Source organism: Strongylocentrotus purpuratus, unplaced genomic scaffold (genome assembly GCF_000002235.5).
Source record: "Strongylocentrotus purpuratus isolate Spur 01 unplaced genomic scaffold, Spur_5.0 spur5_scaffold_20, whole genome shotgun sequence".
Lineage (NCBI taxonomy): Eukaryota > Metazoa > Echinodermata > Echinoidea > Camarodonta > Strongylocentrotidae > Strongylocentrotus > Strongylocentrotus purpuratus.
In genome coordinates, this window is record NW_022145606.1 from 29119608 (window position 1) to 29140661 (window position 21054).

At 34.1% G+C, this 21054-nt stretch overlaps 1 long non-coding RNA gene across 2 annotated transcripts; it reads right to left on the minus strand.

Annotated features, from left to right (window-relative positions):
- Positions 1-237: 237 nt before the first annotated feature.
- Positions 238-8218, minus strand: LOC115927358. Of its 2 annotated transcripts, none has more exons than XR_004065584.1 (5): positions 8004-8218; positions 6985-7132; positions 5974-6275; positions 807-965; positions 238-374 (listed from the first exon to the last, which is right to left on the minus strand). It is a non-coding gene; the product is annotated as an uncharacterized LOC115927358 (long non-coding RNA). The 2 variants fall into 2 exon arrangements; XR_004065583.1 differs by having other exon boundaries at positions 6985-7137.
- Positions 8219-21054: the final 12836 nt, after the last annotated feature.

Sequence of the window (21054 nt, forward strand, 5' to 3'; positions counted from 1 at the left end):
ACGAAGTATTGTGGGAACACCAGGGAGGGGCCGTATTTTGAAATACTCTTAGTATTGATGAGGCATGGAACGTCCTCATCCTTGCATTTAATAAATATGCGCTCAATCACACATCTCCCTTTTTTGTGTGTGAAGTGTTAAAGCCCCACTGTACTACTTCTAGCTACTTCCTCCCTCTATATAGAAAACTTCCCCAATCTGTGCCTGTTAATCCCCCATGATCCTCTTTTTCTTATTTTAATTGAGAACTGAATTGATGAGATAGCCTCCCGTCAGTGACCTTGCTGGGTTGTCTAATCCTCTTTGGCTGAACCAGTACAGATGGCCTCTGAATGAAGAAATGGCTTCTGATGAGGCAGAGAAGGCATGGATACCTGCAAAATTGAATGGACAAAATAAACAATATCATAAACAGTATTCTTAATTTCGACTTGTTCATTTTTTTTCTTGGAGGGGGGTGGGGCGGGGGGGGGGGGTAATACTATAGAAAGGATTCAATGTATTGTACACATAATCAGGAATTATTCAATCCTGTGTCACTAATACAAAAACTATGAGGTTCCACTTGACAACAAACTAATCAAGTTGCATCCAGATATCAAAAACATTAATTGTGATTTGTGAACTGAAATTTAAAAGCACATGAGCTCGTTTGAATTAATTACTTAATGCGAGTTGTTACTATATTACCAAATGAATATTCCTAACATGTCACATGTTGGCCAAATACAAAAAAGGAAACAAGATTGATTAAGAAAAAGAATAAACAAATGTTTTCATATAAAGAAATAATCTACAGTACCTACCCTATAGTCTATCTCCAAGAATCAACTGTTATTCATATGCCCTAGCATCAAGCTGTCAATTCAGTGCACACTCAGAAAAGATCCTGGCATCGTGGCTGCTACCAGTCCAGGCCACCTTGCAACGATACTAGTTATTTTCCCAGCATAATCACAGACAACCTGTCAATATGAAATAACAAGTTGGCATTCATTACTTATGAAAACTCACTCATTTCACACTTCAGATAGGCCGTGAAATGTATAAATTTCACTTGTTATTTATGGTAATTAATGCAAATGCAGTTGAATATGTGATAATTGCTTTTCAATATCTATTCATACAACAAAAATTGGAAGAAAATTCTAATTACCCTATATTTATTGACTGATGAAGTATTTCTTCATTTTTAACTCATGTTTTCATTGTTTATCTTGTAACAATGTAAACAAAAATAATCTCACTTTTAACAAAACATTTCGAGCCTAAAACAACAAATGCTTTGTGCGTGTGTGGGGGGGGGGGGGGGGAGGGGGTACCCACTCTCGCATCTTTTTATTGGAAATGAACCTGTTTGTTTTTCTATAGTTTAAAATATATAGTGGTAATTGCCATTGATCAATTTACATGTTTCTCTTTGTTGTTTTTTCTTTCATTGATCAATGGCAAAAACAGTGGCCCAATTGCCATGGCCATCAACAAAATATCAGAAATCTAGAGGTCTACACAGAGGGTACCACGGAGCCCGTATTCCCTACTACGCTAATTCATATGTCACATTTCAACTCTCGATAATATGTAGTGGAGATATAGAAGTCAATCCAGGACCCTCTACCACGGAAACCAGATTGTCAACGCACCGTTGCTTGTCTGGAATATCATTCAATGCCCGAAGTATACGGCACAAGTGCATAGATTTGTTAACTTTCATAGAATGCACTCGACCTGACATTATCTGTATTACGGAAACCTGGCTGGATTCATCATGTACTGATAGTGAACTTTCGATCCCTGATGACTATGTCATATTTCGACGAGATCGTGAAACTGTTAATGATGTACGTCACGGTGGTGGTGTTCTTTTGTGCTTGAAAGCATGTCTAAACCCTAGACGGTTGGAAAATCTCGACCACCAACAGTTAGAAAATATATCAGCGGAGATATCCATAAACGGTTCAAAATGGATTGTATCTGCACTATACAGACCTCCAAGCAACCTATCGGACTTCTGGGATCGACTTCAAGACCACATCGACCAGATCCAGGTGTCCTCATTGAATCACAGAGGTATCATACTGACTGGTGATTTTAACATCGATGTGAAGGATCCTGTTGCACCTGATGCTGTTAGGCTGTTGTCCATGTTGGAAGCAGCTGATCTGTCTCAGGAAGTGAAGTCTGTCACACGCCAGTCAACACATGACCCCACAATTGGTTCGATGATTGACCACTTCTACACTAACCGTCCAGATCTATTTGATTCTATTAATGTTCAGCCTAACCCAGTTTCGAGTGATCATCTCGCCATCTATTTTAGATTCAGACTGCTCAAGCCATTCGTTGGAAAGGGTACATTACGCGAATTTCTCCTCTACAAAAAAGCCGACTTTGACCATTTCAATCAATTGTTGGAGTTAGCTCCCTGGGACCTGTATTTTGACCCTAATGATGTTGATGCCACTTGGGAAGGATTCCTTGATTTGTTGTTGGCAGCTTCCCGTGATGCCATACCACACAAGTTATCCGGATCCAAGAAGACAAAAGCGTGGATCACTCGAGAAATCAAGGGCCTTATTAGGAAGAAACATAGGCTCTTCACAATTGCTAAATGCTCTAATAGTTCAGGTGACTGGATGAAGTTCAAAGAAGTCCGGAATAAAACGAAGAGCATGATTAACAGTTCATACTGGTTGTATGTCAACCACCTGTTTACATTGAATGATAACCGAAAACGTTTCTTTGCCTATGTTAGGTCAAGAAAGACTAGCTTGGCCCCTCCGGTCCTCGTTGATAACAACAACGTCATCAATAAACCAAACGACATTGCAGAAAGGTTTGCAACTTACTTCCAGTCTATTTACCCTCCTCCTAGTAACTTACCAAACGTTCCTGACGCGTGTGTTCATCCGATTCCTCCACTTTGTTCCGTCGAGATATCTACTAGTGATATAGCAAAGGACCAGGACCTGATTCTATCACGCCAACGATGCTTAAGAAATCTGTAAAAGTTATCTCACCAATTCTTCAGCGTCTATTCGCCTTGTTTCTTCGACATCAATCTCTACCATCTTCGTGGAAACAGGCTAATATCTCACCTGTTTTCAAAGCTGGTGATCGGTCGCTTGTAACAAATTATCGTCCAGTAGCACTAACGTCCATTGTTAGTAAATTGATGGAATCGTTCATTTCTAGGGCAATCTGCAATCACATGGAATCGAATTGCCTTTCATCACAGGTCCAGCATGGTTTTGTATCTAAAAAATCATGTGTGACCCAACTTCTGACCATTACTCACCAGTGGATGTCTATCTTAGATCAACGTCGCCCGCCCCGTATTGACGCAGTCTTTTTCGACTTTTCAAAAGCCTTCGACCGCATGCCTCACGATGTTCTATTGCACAAATTGTCTTCATTATATAATGTTACTGGTGACGTATGGTACTGGATTCGGTCTTTCCTGTCTGGACGTCAACAGCGTGTTCAGTATAAAGGATATTTCTCTTCACGGAGTTCACCAACATCCGGTATCCCACAGGGCAGCGTATTAGGTCCTTGTCTATTTAACTTGTTCATCAATGACCTGCCCCGCTACATTGACTCCTCATGTGCATTATTCGCGGATGACACTGTCATCTCTCGCCCCATGTATGCTCCCGTCGATCACCAATACCTCCAAAATGACATCGATAGCATTCATCAGTGGTGCCAAGACAACAAGATGTGTCTCAACGCTTCAAAATCTAAAGTCATGAGGGTATCATGCGCTAAGAATCCAGGTATTCCCGAGTACAGCATCAATAGCGTTCTTCTTGATGTAGTAACTGAGACCAAATATTTAGGTGTCATGATAAATAACCGCTTATCTTGGGATAGTCACGTCAACTACATTGTATCACGAGCCAACCGGCTCCTTGGGCTGCTTTCTAGTGTTTCATCCGGTCTCTCTTCCCACGCTACACTTTGTCTGTACAAAGCTCTTATTCTACCCATACTCGAGTATGGTCTACCGGTTTGGACCCCGTATACGAAAAATTTAATCGGTAAGATTGAAGGTATTCAACGTAGAGCGACCCGAATTATCCTTAAACAAAGAAGAATGGAAATGTCATACGAGGAAAGGTTGCGACGCCTCCGCTGGTCATCTCTTGAGTCTCGTCGGAAGTTCACTTTGATCACATTCATTATCAAATGTTTGTTTATGTATGTATCCTGCGATAGTGTAAATAGCGCCATAAATGTAAACCCAAGGTATAGTACCGACCTGAAGTTCAAACATTTGTTCGCTCGAACTGAAAGACTGCGTTCGTCAGCCATTAACTCATTTCCCAGATTGTGGGACACACTTCCTCAACATATTCGTAACGATGTACTATTGACTCAAATTGGCACTTGGTGCTCCCACTTGAAGGTGTTGAACTCTGGCTTGTAAATCTGTATATATATATATATGATTCCATATTTATTCATGTTGTATTATACATTATATTCCTTAATAATATTAATAATGATTGTAAAAGTTATATGATATAATCGTAGCAATAATAATTGCAATAACAATAATATAAATGATGTTAATAATAATGACGAATATGCTTATACATATTTGTAACAGTGTGATCTTTTAATGCTGTTTATGCTTTCTTATTGCTAGTTGTTTAATTGCTGCTGTTTATAGTCATTTATAGAATATAAATAATCCTTCAATTCTATAAATGATTCACATAATAACCACCTGTGATGTATACCGTATAATTTTTGTTCCATTTTTCATTATATAATATGAAACAATAATGATATTTATTTGAAACAATACACAGTCCATTTTAACCATTCCAAACCATTCCAAAATTGTATTACTGAATCTTAATATTTTCATAAACATGATATAGGGCTTACCTTTATCTGTACATATTATGATCGTGCAATAGCTTCGAGACTGGTTGTTGTTGAAATTGTATTCTCAATGAAAATTAATTTTGTTGTTGATGTTTTAATATAAATATTGATGTCAATGGTACAAATTATAATAATCATAATAATCATGATAGTAACGGTAGCAGTAATAATGTTAATAACGATAATGATAATGATATTATATTTATTTTTTACAACGTGATGATGGTGTTGATGTTAACATTAATAATATGTTACTATACCTTTCATGAAATCACAACTTTTTAAAAAAACGATAGTAACGGTAGTAGTAATAATGTTAATAACGATAATGATAATGATATTATATTTATGTTTTACAACGTGATGATGGTGTTAATGATTAACAGTAATAATATGTTACCATACCTGTCATGAAATCACAACTTTTAAAAAAATTGTCATGCAATGTTTTTTTTCCTTTCTTTTTCTCCCTCTTTCCTCCATTTTCTTCTCATCTATCTTTTCTTTTTAAAGCTTTATTTTAACCAATATCAGGTGCATCTAGTCGGGTGTGGGGAGGAAGGTCTGCGGATCACAGTTATTTGGTTAACTTTTTCCATACCCGGGCAGCTCGACCGGATGCACCTGCTATTGCAATAATTATATATGCTTTCTATTGATTTTTTTAATCTCAATTCATGTTTGTTATATTGTTGTATTATGTGACTTGATTTGCCAAATAAAATAATAATAATAATAATTGCCAATAGAAGGATGGAACAAGTTTTGATTTTTCAAATTTCCCTTTCGTTAAAAAGATATTAACGAGTGTTAGGATTTTTAAGTTTAACTATCCATTAGATATTCTTAACTGTGTACAAAGGCAGTGAAATGAGTACCTGTACGCGAATATTACTTTAATATCCATTTGGCCACTAGAAATCTTGCATTGGTCACCAATGAATTAGCATGGATGTACAACACACAAGACTGGAGAGTGTATATATCTAATGTGAAAATTTTGCAAGGTACAAAAAAAAGGTCTAAAGGGAAAGCCGTGCTGGATCCAGTCATGATGTATTCATTTATTCTCACCTGAACATCGATGGAGTACCTGTTCTTCCTTTTGAAGTAGTACCTGGCTCTTGCCCCACCAGGGCTCCTGATGTAAACATGTGTCCCATCAACAGCAACTCCTGGAAATCTGCAGTACTGGAAAAACTGCTTCTGAATAGTAGTCACTATTTGCCTTGTTGTAACTTGTAGGAAACTTCATGACTTGTCCCTTTCTTCTGACAACAGCTTCGGAAACATCCCTCACTACTCTCCATTCGGCCAACAGATGAATATGACACGGCATGCCACCTCCTCACGGTGCATCCTTTAGATCGAATTACCTTTTTAAAAAAAATAAAAAAACAAGCATTCAAATAAATCATTTTTTTGCTGGTTTATGGTATTATATTTTTACATCCCCAACTGTCACTGTCACTTAAAAAAAAAAAAAAATCCTGATTTCTAGATGTGGTGTGAATCAATTTAACGTAAAAGACAAATTGTCTATGCCTTTTCTAATCTCCTTCACGGCTTCACCTTTTGAAGAATAAGTTTAAGTAGTTAAGTAGTTTTACACAAAACAAGAAATCACAAACCTGTTTCCAACACATAATCTGAATAATTTCCTCATGTATTAAAGCCAAATAACAGTATATTGGGAAATGCCCCACACACAAATTATGAACATTAATGCTTCCATCACCTACAGTACCATGTAAAAGAATAAATATCATAACTAATCTATCAATGTATCGAATATGACAGAAAATGCTTAGAAATTGAATAAATTTATGTAAATGCACATGTGTATTGCATTGGGGGCTTGCACGGTCGTAGGCAGACCAGCGAAGCGGGGCAAACGAACAGTGAATTTAGGCGGTCAACATGAATTGAAATATTTCTGCATTTTAATAACGACACTAGGGTTGGATTTTACGACAGAAGCCCTTTTTTTGTATAGCTATAATAACAATATTCATCAAGTAGTTTGGCCATGTTTTCAGCAACTTTCCCAATACAGAATTTGAATTCAAAGTAGCCTAGATCTACCTCAATCTAAAACAAAAGGCTCATCATCCAGCGGGTTTTCCCAATCTCAGACTCAGAGGCCTCTGCCCGGTTTTGCTGCTATATATTGCTCCAGCTCCTCCTCCAGGTACACCAGCTCATTATGCTGAATCAGCTGCATTTCTACCATCTTTACTAGAGTGAAGATAAAATTAAACAAATGTTTAAACAATGTTTTTAAATTAAAGAAATGTTATTACTTGTGCTTGTGACTTTGTGGGTGATCCTTTCTCCGGAGACTAAGCCAGTTAATTAAGACAATCAGAACCAGATCTAAATTCAATAAAACTAAGCTTTGCTTGTCATGACTCATACTAGACTAGATCTAGATCTAGATCTAGTCATAGACAGAAATAACCGTCTGAGTGATATGGGTCATTTCTTTAATAAAAATAATATTAAAACTGACATTTGTTGACATTCTATAATCGGAGGTCTAGTGGAGCCAGGCGTAGTCTCAGTGAACAACCGGCGATATAGAGAGACTGAAGCTTTTGGTCTAGATCTATGCCTGTCAGTGTGATTCATTTTGGGGAACATTGGCATTGCTGATGCCATTTCAATTTCTATTTATTTAGTACCAGTGTCAGTGAAAAAAGTCAAGTGATGGACATCATTGCCAGGCCTATACTAGGCTAGAGCCTGGTATTATTATCATTATCATGAATTTGTAATAACTAGTGTAGGTCTAGGCCTATTCTAATTGGCATGTGTCATGGCATTGCTGACAACAATACTGACATACTCAGATATAGCCTACTGTAGGCCCGGCTAGGCCCAACTCCAGCCCAGGGTCAGAGGGTGCGAGCTCCGCCGCCGCCTTGGGCGTTGGACTCGAGCTCCCTCGGACTCAGTCCCTGAACTCTGGAATTGAGAGGCCGTCGGATATGTAAACACCGAACATTTCATGGAAAATGGAAAGTTATAAAGCATATCACATATTGAAATGTCAGTAACGTGAAGAGTATGGATTCGACTACATGTACAGGTTTCATACTTACGATTTTAAGGAAAGGATCGAGAGATTGAGAGATTTCAATTGCACTAAAATCGGACTGACCAGATACTATCGCAGATTGTTTTGGCGGTGAATTATTTGGATAAAATCAATCGAGCATAAATTATCTCCACCCAGTGCTGCATCCTGATTGGTTGATAGCTCTCAAACCAGGTTTGAGAAATTACAAACCTCCTATCTGAGCAGTCTGTAAATTTCGGGTCTTATGACGTACATAAACCTGGTCTGAGGACAAACCTTGCTTTGTGAAATGTAATTTCAGACCAAGGTCTGAACTCAAACCTGAAACGCGTCATATGACGTACATAAACCTTGGTCTGAGGACAAACCGGCTTTGTGAAATGCATTTCAGACCAAGGTCTGAACCAAGGTCTAAAACGCGTCATATGACGTACGTAAACCTTGGTCTGAGCTCAAACCTTGCTTTGTGAATTCGGGCCAATGGGTTTGAAAGTATTCAGTGATTGTGTTAATGAATTACGGGAGAATTGTATTCCCAATCAGGTGGCTTTAATAGTGAAATTATCATTACCGGCCGGATACAAGCGCCATTTCTCCTACATATCACTTTCTTCCTTCTCAACTTTTCTATGTAGTTGTTTAGTTCTGTTTTGCGCTTTCGCTCTCCATCTTTATGTATATTTTCCCCATTTTTTCTTTTTCATATATGTACATATAGCTTTTAAGCTAGCCAACAGGCATGTTAGTGAGATCATTGTTAAGACCAAGCAAACCCTTCAAATATATACACCAACTCGTAATCTTCGTTCAGCAACCGACACATGTAAAACTTAACATTCCAAAATCTAGACTCTCAGCAGCTAAAAAACGCTTTGCAGTAGCTGCATCCAAACTTGGAACAGCATCCCTCTTTCAATTAGGGAAATTACCTGTCTTGCCACCTTCAAAAGATCCCTCAAAATTCACTTTTTCCCCCGATGATCTATGTGATATACTTCCTGTACTGTACATTTTTGTCCTCTTTAAGTATATTTGTATTTGTAAGCGCTATGGTACTTATTGTTTTTTAGTGCTCCCAAATATTCGATATTATTATTGTTATCAATCTATCTTTTTTGGTAAATATTTCCCATGTGTAATTGTTTCTAGTCTGTTAAGGTAGTTTAGTTGTTAAGTATTTTTTCCTCTAAAGTAAACAAAGCATTCAGGTATTCTATTCTGTTTGGGGACCTTGCTGTAAAAAGCCCAGCTTCTATAAGGTCTCCTCTTTCTTTCATGTACAGAACATGATTGTACTTAAGTAACTTTTTATAGAATTTCTTTGGTGACTCCAATAGAACTATTTGAAGCAAATGGTACTTTTGGAGTATACGAGGCCCATAGTTTTAACCAGTACCTCGAATAGAAGGCATGGTATATTTGTTTTATATCCTGCATCAACAAATTATTTAATACAACAAAAAAAACAAAAAAAATTGGGAAGAAACCAAAATTTAGAACAAAAAAAATTCAATTTTTATCTAAAAAGATTTAAAATATTTGGTTTTAATTAAATTGAGATTAAAAATCTAATTCAAAAAGAAAAAAAATTCACATTTTGTTTGCAACTCCCAAATAGTACTCCCAAATAATACTCTCATATAGTACTTTCTAAAAATAGTTCAAATATTTCTGGTCATGTGACGAGCTCTCAAACATTCAAAAACCAACACATTTTTGATGCAGGATATAATACAAAATATCGAGGGGTCAAATGGGTCAAACTTTTTTTGAATGGTTTGTCTGATTTTTCTGCTTTTATTACAAGAAAGTTATTTTTCGAGTGGACTTGTCCTTTAAAGCTTTGAACTATCGGTTACGAAAATCAAAATTGTCATCTTTTTGAAGGCTTCATCATTGCCTGTTAGGCTTGCAACTGATGATATCCTTCTTCCCCATGAAGAAAGAGAAATGATATGGATAAGGATTATTTGTATATGAAGTGTAATTTACTGTTCATCTTCAACTATTTTCCTTTACTCTTGGTTTTTCCTTATAGTCTGTAAGTATTCAACTAAATTGATATATATTTTGTTTACATTTTCTGGTCTTCTATCTGAACCTTTTCTTTGTTTTCGCTTTAAATGTTTTTTTTTTTTTAGCTCACCACGATAGAATGCTAGGGTGTTGTGAGCTGCTACTACCTATCCATGATATATTCAAACCATCGATTTGAGATTTAATTTTTAATCTTTCACGAAGTCAAGGAATTGGATGTTAGTCTTTTGTGTTTATCTTTAATATAATGCAATGTTGTAAAATACTTTGGCAAAAAGGAATATTCGTGCACAATAATATAGATATGTTTCGTAAAGACCCGGTCACACAGAGGGGACGCATGGGGAATGCACGGCGAGCGCATTGGAAATTTGCAATTTTGGCCAGTGCGTTGTCGTTCGCTAGTCGTGCGTCATCATTCGTTACTCGTTCGTCGAGCGCGCTGGACCAACGCTGGACCAGCGCTATGCATTCGTCGTCATTCGCTGTGTGCGTCGGTTTTTTTTTTAGTATGCTCAAAAGAGTGCGCGGAGCTCGACGCATAAATGTACACGCCAAAGGCACGCCCTGTATACGCACAGCGCGCTAGCTACACACTGTGCATTTTTTTGTCAGCTCGCTAGGTTTTCCAAAATCATGACAAAAGTAAGCACACGGCCTTTTCCGATTTCCAATGCACGGGCCGTGCGTCTTAGAACGCGGTCCATGCGTGGACCATTCGTCCAGCGCGCTAGCTACACGCTGTGCATTCGTGGAAGTTGTTTTCATGTGCGCTCTGTGTACGGTCTGTATGCGCACTGTATGCGCTCTGTATGCGCTCTGTATGCGCTCAGCGCGCTAGCATTACGCTATGCATTAGGTGTCAGCTCGCTGTAGCTCCGACAAAAGTTGGGCGCATGACAACGCATTGGCCAAAATGGCAAACTTCCCATGCGCTGGCCGTGCGTTCCCCATACGTCCTCTCTGTGTGACCGGGCCTTAAAGGATTGTATCCATAAATGCCAGTTAAAGATAAAGGCTTGAACATTTTATGTTAGGCTTGCAACTGATGATATCCTCCTTCCCCATGAAGAAAGAGAAATTATATGTATAAGTATAATTTGTATATGAAGTGTAAACTACTGTTCATCTTCAACTATTTTCATTTACTCTTGGTCTTTGTTCAAAGCTGGTAAGTATTCAACTAAATTCAAATATATTTTGTTTATATTTTCTGGTCTTCTATGTGAATCTTTTTCTTCGTCTTCGCTTTAAATATTTTGTAGCTCACCACGATAGAATCCTAGGGTGTTGTAAGCTGCTACCACCTTTTCATTATATATTCAAACCATCGATTTGAGATTTAATTTTCTATCTTTCATGGAGTCAAGGAATTGGATGTTAGTCTTTTGTGTTTATTTTTTCTATACTGCAATGTTGTAAAATACTTTGGCAAAAAGAAATATTCGTGCACAATAATATAGATATGTTTCGTAAAGAATTGTATCCATAAATGCCAGTTAAAAATAAAGGCTTGAACATTTTATGTTAGGCTTGCAACTGATGATATCCTTCTTCCCCATGCAGAAAGAGAAATTATATGGATAAGTATTATTTGTATATGAAGTGTAATCTACTGTTTATCTTCAACTATTTTTCTTTACTCTTGGTCTTTGTTTAAAGTTGGTAAGTATTCAACTAAATTCATATATATTTTGTCTTAATTTTCTGGACTTCTATCTGAATCTTTTTCTTCGTTTTCGCTTTAAATATTTTGTAGCTCACCACGATAGAATGCTAGGGTGTTGTGAGCTGCTACCACCTATCCATGATATATTCAAACCATCGATTTGAGATTTAATTTTGTATCTTTCATGACGTTAAGGAATTGGATGTTAGTCTTTTGTGTATGTTTTTAATATAATGTACTGTTGTAATTCACTTTGGCAAAAAGGAATATTCGTGCACAATAATATAGATATGTCTCGTAAAGGATTGTATCCATAAATGCCGGTTAAAGATAAAGACTTGAACATTTTCTGTTAGGCTTGCAACTGATGATATCCTTCTTCCCAATGAAGAAAGAGAAATGATATGGAAAATTATTATTTGTATATGAAGTGTAATCTACTGTTTATCTTCAACTTTTTTCCTTTACTCTTGGTTTTTCCTCATAGCTGGTAAGTACTCAATTAAATTGATATATATTTTGGTTATATTTTCTGGTCTTCTATCTGAATCTTTTTCTTCGTTATCGCTTGAAATATTTTGTAGCTCACCACGATAGAATGTTAGGGGGTTGTGAGCTGCTAACACCTTTCCATGATATATTCAAACCATCGATTTGAGATTTAATTTTTAATCTTTCATGAAGTCAAGGAATGGATGTAAGTCTTTTGTGTTGTTTTTCTTCAATAATGCACTGTTGTAAAATACTTTGGCAAAAAAAGAATTTGTCGTGCACAATAATATAGATATGTTTCGTAAAGGATTGTATCCATAAATGCCAGTTAAAGATAAAGGCTTGAACATTTTCCGATAGGCTTGCAACTGGTGATATTGTTCTACATCATGAAGAAACAGAAATGATATGGATAAGTTTTATTTGTATATGAAGTATAATCTACTGTTTATCTTTAACTATTTTCCTTTACTCTTGGTCTTTCCTTATAGTCTGTAAGTATTTAACTAAATTCATATATTGTGGTCTTCTATCTGAATCTTTTTCTTCGTTTTCGCTTGAAATATTTTGTAGCTCACCACGATAGAATGCTAGGGTGTTGTAAGCAGCTACCACCTATCCATAATATATTCAAACCATCGATTTGAGATTTAATTTTCTATCTTTCATGGAGTCTAGGAATTGGATGTTAGTCATTTGTGTTTATCTTTTCTATACTGCAATGTTGTAAAATAATTTGGCAAAAAGGAATATTCGTGCACAATAATATAGATATGTTTCGTAAAGGAGTGTATCCATAAATGCCAGTTAAAGATAAAGTCTTGAACATTTTTTGTTAGGCTTGCAACTGATGATATCCTTCTTCCCAATGAAGAAAGAGAAATTACATGGATAAGTATTATTTGTATATGAAGTGTAATCTACTGTTTTTTTCAACTATTTTGCTTTACTCTTGGTCTTGTTTTAAAGTTGGTAAGTATTCAATTAAATTCATATATATTTTTCCTTAATTTTCTGGTCTTCTATGTGAATCTTTTTCTTCGTTTTCGCTTTAGATATTTTGTAGCTCACCACGATAGAATGTTAGGGTGTTGTGAGCTGCTACCACCTATCCATGATATATTCAAACCATCGATTTGAGATTTAATTTTTAATCTTTCATGAAGTCAAGGAATGGATGTAAGTCTTTTGTGTTTGTTTTTTCAATAATGCACTGTTGTAAAATACTTTGGCAAAAAAAGAATATTCGTGCACAATAATATAATTTTTTTTCGTAAAGAATTGTATCCATAAATGCCGGTTAAAGATAAAGGCTTGAACATTTTTTGATAGGCTTGCAACTGATGATATTCTTCTTCCCCATGAAGAAAGAGAAATGATATGGATAAGTTTTTTTTTGTATATGAAGTGTAATCTACTGTTTATCTTCAACTATTTTTCTTTACTCTTGGTCTTTCCTTATAGTCTGTAAGTATTCAACTAAATTCATATATTCTGGTCTTCTATCTGAAATTTTTTTCTTCGTCTTCGCTTGAAATATTTTGTAGCTCACCACGATAGAATGCTAGGTTGTTGTGAACTGCTACCACCTTTCCATGATATATTCAAACAATCGATTTGACATTTAATTTTATATCTTTCATGATGTCAAGGAATTGGATGTTAGTCTTTTGTGTTTATCTTTTCTATACTGCAATGTTATAAAATATTTTGGCAAAAAGGAATATTCGTGCACAATAACATAGATATGTTTCGTAAAGGAGTGTATCCATAATTGCTAGTTAAAGATAAAGGCTTGAACATTTTCTGTTAGGCTTGCAACTGATGATATCCTTCTTCCCCATAAAGAAAGAGAAATTGTATGGATAAGTATGATTTGTATATGAAGTGTTATCTAATGTTTATCTTCAACTATTTTTCTTTACTCTTGGTCTTTGTTTAAAGTTTGTAAGTATTCAACTAAATTCATATATATTTTGTCTTAATTTTCTTTACTTCTATCTGAATCTTTTTCTTCGTTTTCGCTTTAAATATTTTGTAGCTCACCACGATAGAATGCTAGGGTGTTGTGAGCTGCTACCACCTATTTATGATATATTCAAACCATCGATTTGAGATTTAATTTTGTATCTTTCATGACGTTAAGGAATTGGATGTTAGTCTTTTGTGTATGTTTTTAATATAATGTACTGTTGTAATTCACTTTGGCAAAAAGGAATATTCGTGCACAATAATATAGATATGTTTCGTAAAGGATTGTATCCATAAATGCCAGTTAAAGATAAAGACTTGAACATTTTCTGTTAGGCTTGCAACTGATGATATCCTTCTTCCAAATGAAGAAAGAGAAATGATATGGAAAATTATTATTTGTATATGAAGTGTAATCTACTGTTTATCTTCAACTTTTTCCTTTACTCTTGGTTTTTCCTCATAGCTGGTAAGTACTCAATTAAATTGATATATATTTTGGTTATATTTTCTGGTCTTCTATCTGAATCTTTTTCTTCGTTATCGCTTTAAATATTTTGTAGCTCACCACGATAGAATGTTAGGGGGTTGTGAGCTGCTACCACCTTTCCATGATATATTCCAACCATCGATTTGAGATTTAATTTTTAATCTTTCGTGAAGTCAAGGAATGGATGTAAGTCTTTTGTGTTTTTTTTTTCAATAATGCACTGTTGTAAAATACTTTGGCAAAAAAAGAATTTGTCGTGCACAATAATATAGATATGTTTCGTAAAGGATTGTATCCATAAATGCCAGTTAAAGATAAAGGCTTGAACATTTTCCGATAGGCTTGCAACTGGTGATATTGTTCTACATCATGAAGAAACAGAAATGATATGGATAAGTTTTATTTGTATATGAAGTATAATCTACTGTTTATCTTTAACTATTTTCCTTTACTCTTGGTCTTTCCTTATAGTCTGTAAGTATTTAACTAAATTCATATATTGTGGTCTTCTATCTGAATCTTTTTCTTCGTTTTCGCTTGAAATATTTTGTAGCTCACCACGATAGAATGCTAGGGTGTTGTAAGCAGCTACCACCTATCCATAATATATTCAAACCATCGATTTGAGATTTAATTTTCTATCTTTCATGGAGTCTAGGAATTGGATGTTAGTCATTTGTGTTTATCTTTTCTATACTGCAATGTTGTAAAATAATTTGGCAAAAAGAAATATTCGTGCACAATAATATAAATATGTTTCGTAAAGGATTGTATCCATAAATGCCAGTTAAAGATAAAGGCTTGAACATTTTCTGTTAGGCTTGCAACTGATGATATCCTTCTTCCCCATGAAGAAAGAGAAATGATATGGATAAGTTTTATTTGTATATGAAGTGTTATCTACTGTTTATCTTTAACTATTTCCCTTTACTCTTGGTCTTTTCTTATAGTACGTAAGTATTCAACTAAATTCATATATTTTTGTCTATATTTTCTGGTCTTCTATCTGAATCTTTTTCTTCGTTTTCGCTTTAAATATTTTGTAGCTCACCACGATAGAATTCTAGGGTGTTGTGAGCTGCTACCACCTATCCATTAAAAATTAAAACGATCGATTTGAGATTTAATTTGTAATCCTTTATGAAGTCAAGGAATGGTTGTGTGTCTTTTGTGTTTGTGGTTACTATAACGCACCGTTGTAAAATACTTTGGCAAAAAGGAATATTCGTGCACAATAATATAGATATGTTTCGTAAAGGATTGTATCCATAAATGCCAGTTAAAGATAAAGGCTTGAACATTTTCTGTTAGGCTTGCAACTGATGATATCCTTCTTTCCCATGAAGAAAGAGAAATGACATGGATAAGTTTTATTTGTATATGAAATGTAATCTACTGTTTATCTTCAACTATTTTTCTTTACTCTTGGTATTTGTTTAAAGTTGGTAAGTATTCAACTAAATTCATATATATTTTGTCTTAATTTTCTGGTCTTCTATCTGAATCTTTTTCTTCGTTTTCGCTTTAAATATTTTGTAGCTCACCACGATTGAATGCTAGGTTGATGTGAGCTGCTACCACCTATCCATGATATATTCAAACAATCGATTTGACATTTAATTTCATATCTTTTATGATGTCAAAGAATTAGATGTTAGTCCTTCGTGTTTATTTTAATATAATGAACTGTTGTAATTCACTTTGGCAAAAAGGAATATTCGAGTACAATGATATATATATGTTTCGTAAAGGAGTGTATCCATAAATGCCAGTTACAGATAAAGGCTTGAACATTTTCTGTTAGGCTTGCGACTGATGATATCCTTCTTCCCCATAAAGAAAGAGAAATGATATGGATAAGTATTATTTGTATATGAAGTGTAATCTACTGTTTATCTTCAACTTCTTTCCTTTACTCTTGGTTTTTCCTCATAGCTGGTAAGTACTCAACTAAATTCATATATATTTTGTTTATATTTTCTGGTTTTCTATCTGAATCTTTTTCTTCGTTATCGCTTTAAATATTTGGTATCTCACCACGATATAATGCTAGGGTGTTGTGAGCTGCTACCACCTATCCATGATATATTCAAACCATCGATTTGAGATTTAATTTTTAATCTTTTATGAAGTCAAGGAATGGATGTTAGTCTTTTGTGTTTGTTTTTACTTTAATGCACTGTTGTAAAATACTTTGGCAAAAAAAGAATATTCGTGCACAATAACATAGATATGTTTCGTAAAGGATTGAATCCATAAATACCTGTTAAAGATAAAGGCTTGAACATTTTACGATAGGCTTGCAACTGATGATATTCTTCTTCCCCATGAAGAAAGAGAAATGATATGGATAAGTTTTATTTGTATATGAAGTGTAATCTACTGTTTATCTTCAACTATTTTCCTATACTCTTGGTCTTTCCTTATAGTCTGTAAGTATTAAACTAAATTCATATATTCTGGTCTTCTATATGAATCTTTTTCTTCGTTTTCGTTTGAAATATTTTGTAGCTCAACACGATAGAATGCTAGGGTGTTGTAAGAAGCTACCACCTATCCATAATATATTCAAACCATCGATTTGAGATTTAATTTTCTATCTTTCATGAAGTCAAGGAATTGGATGTTAGTCTTTTGAGCTTATCTTTAATATAATGCAATGATGTTAAATACTTTGGCAAAAAGGAATACTCGTGCACAATAATATAGATATGTTTCGTAAAGGAGTGTATCCATAAATGCCAGTTACAGATAAAGGCTTGAACATTTTCTGTTAGGCTTGCAACTGATGATATTCTTCTTCCCCATGAAGAAAGAGAAATGATATGGATAAGTTTTATTTGTATATGAAGTGTAAACTACTATTTATCTTCAACTTTTTTCCTTTACTCTTGGTCTTTCCTTATAGTACGTAAGTATTCAACTAAATTCATATATTTTTGTCTATATTTTCTGATCTTCTATCTGAATATTTTTATTCGTTTTCGCTTGATATGTTTCTTTAGCTCACCATGATAGAATGCTAGGGTGTTTTGAGCAGCTACCACCTCTATCATATATTCAAACTATCGATTTGAGATTTAATTTTCTATCTTTCATGAAGTCAAGGAATTGGATGTTAGTCTTTTGAGTTTATCTTTAATATAATGCAATGATGTTAAATACTTTGGCAAAAAGGAATATTCGTGCACAATAATATAGATATGATTCGTAAAGGAGTGTATCCATAAATGCCAGTTAAAGATAAAGGTTTGAACATGTTCTGTTAGGCTTGCAACTGATGATATCCTTCTTCCCCATGAAGAAAGAGAAATTATATGGATAAGTATTATTTGTATATGAAGTGTAAACTACTGTTTATCTTCAACTTTTTTTTCCTTTACTCTTGGTCTTTCCTTATAGAACGTAAGTATTCAACTAAATTCATATATTTTTTTCTACATTTTCTGGTCTTCTATCTGAATATTTTTATTCGTTTTCGCTTTAAATGGTTTGTAGCTCTCCACGATAGAATTCTAGGGTGTTGTAAGCTGCTACCACCTTTTCATGATATATTCAAACCATCGATTTGAGATTTAATTTTCTAGATTTCATGGAGTCAAGGAATTGGATGTTAGTCTTTTGTGTTTATCTTTTCTATACTGCAATGTTGTAAAATACTTTGGCAAAAAGAAATATTCGTGCACCATAATATAGATATGTTTCGTAAAGGATTGTATCCATAAATGCCAGTGAAAGATTAAGGCTTGAACATTTTCTGTTAGGCTTGCATTTGATGATATCCTTCTTCCCCATGAAGAAAAAGAAATGATATGGATAAGTATATAATTGTATATGAAATGTAATCTAATGTTTTTCTTCAACTTTTTTTCTTTACTCTTGGTTTTTCCTTATAGCCTGTAAGTATTCAACTAAATTAATATATATATATTGTTTTCATATTTTCTCGTCTTCTATCGGAATCTTTTCCTCCGTTTTTCGCTTTTAATATTTTGTAGCTCACCACGATAGAATGCTAGGGTGTTGTGAGCTGCTACCACCTATCCATGATATATTCAAACCATCGATTTGAGATTTGATTTTTAATCTTTCATGTAGTCAAGGAATGGATGTTAGTCTTTTGTGTTTGTTTTTAATATAATGTACTGTTGTAATTTACTTTGGCAAAAAGGAATATTCGAGTACAATGATATAGATATGTTTCGTAAAGGATTGTATCCTTAAATGCCAGTGAAAGATAAAGGCTTGAACATTTTCTGTTAGGCTTGCATTTGATGATATCCTTCTTCCCCATGAAGAAAGAGAAATGATATGGATAAGTATTATTTGTATATGAAGTGTAATCTACTGTTGATCTTCAACTTTTTTCATTTACTCTTGGTTTTTCCTTATAGGTTGTAAGTATTCAACTAAATTCATATATATTTTGTTATATTTTCTGGTCTTCTATCTGAATATTTTTCTTCGTTATCGATTTAAATAGTTTGTAGCTCACCACGATAGTATGCTAGGGTGTTGTGAGCTGCTACCACCTATCCATGATATATTCAAACCATCGATTTGAGATTTAATTTTTAATCTTTTATGAAGTCAAGGAATTGATGTTAGTCTTTTGTGTTTGTTTTTAATATAATGTACTGTTGTAATTCACTTTGGCAAAAAGGAATATTCGTGCACAATAATATCGATATGTTTTGCAAATGATTGTGTCCATAAATGCCAGTTAAAGATAAAGGCTTGAACATTTTCTGATAGGCTTGCAACTAATGATATTCTTCTTCCCGAAAAAAAGAAAGAGAAATGATATGGATAAGTATTATTTGTTCATGAAGTGTAATCTACTGTTTATTTTCAACTTTTTTTTTTACTCTTGGTCTTTCCTTATAGCCTGTAAGTATTCAACTAAATTCATATATTCTGGTCTTCTATCTGAATCTTTTTCTTCGTTTTCGCTTTAAATATTTTTTAGCTCAACACGATAGAATTCTACGGTGCTGTGAGCTGCTACCACCTATCCATGATTTATTTCTTCAAACATTCGATTTGACATTTAATTTTATATCTTTTATGATGTCAAGGAATTAGATGTTAGTCTTTTGTGTTTGTGTTTACTAAAATGGACTATTGTAAAATACTTTGGAAAAGAGGAATATTCATGCACAATAATATAGATTTGTTTCGTTTATGATTGTATCCATAAATGCTAGTTAAAGATAAAGGCTTGAACATTTTATGTTAGGCTTGCAACTAATGATATCCTTCTTCCACATGAAGAAAGAGAAATGATATGGATAAGTATTATTTGTATATGAAGTGTTATCTAATGTTTTTCTTCAACTTTTTCCCTTTACTCTTGGTCTTTCCTTATAGTACGTAAGTATTCAACTAAATTCATATATTTTTTTCTACATTTTCTGGTCTTCTATCTGAATATTTTTATTCGTTTTCGCTTTAAATATTTTGTAGCTCACCACGATAAAATTCAAGGTTGTTGTGAGCTGCTACCACCTATCCATTAAAAATTAAAACAATCGATTTGAGATTTAATTTTTAATCCTTTATGAAGTCAAGGAATGGTTGTGTGTCTTTTGTGTTTGTGGTTACTATAACGCACCGTTGTAAAATACTTTGGAAATAAGGAATATTCGTGCACAATAATATAGATATGTTTCGTAAAGGATTGTATCCATAAATGCCAGTTAAAGATAAAGGCTTGAACATTTTCTGTTAGGCTTGCATTTGATGATATCCTTCTTCCCCATCAAGAAAGAGAAATGATATGGATAAGTATTATTTGTATATTTAAATGTAATCTACTGTTTATTTTCAACTTTTTTCCTTTATCTTGGTTTTTCCTTATAGGCTGTAAGTATTCAACTAAATTAATATAGATTGTTTTTATATTTTCTGGTCTTCTATCTGAATCTTTTTCTTCGTTTTCGATTTAAATGTTTTGTAGCTCACCACGATAGAATTCTAGGGTGTTGTGAGCTGCTACCACCTATCCATGATATATTTAAACGATCGATTTGAAATTTAATTTTTAATCTTTCATGAAGTCAAGGTATGGATGTTAGTCTTTTGTGTTTGTGTTTACTAAAATGGACTATTGTAAAATACTTTGGAAAAGAGGAATATTCATGCACAATAATATAGATTTGTTTCGTTTATGATTGTATCCATAAATGCTAGTTAAAGATAAAGGCTTGAACATTTTATGTTAGGCTTGCAACTAATGATATCTTTCTTCCCCATAAAGAAAAAGAAATTATATAGATGAGTATTATTTTGTATATGAAGTGTAAACTACTGTTTATCTTCAACTATTTCCCTTTACTCTTGGTCTTTGTTTAAAGTAAGTAAGTATTCAACTAAATTCAAATATATTTTGTTTATATTTTCTGGTCTTCTATC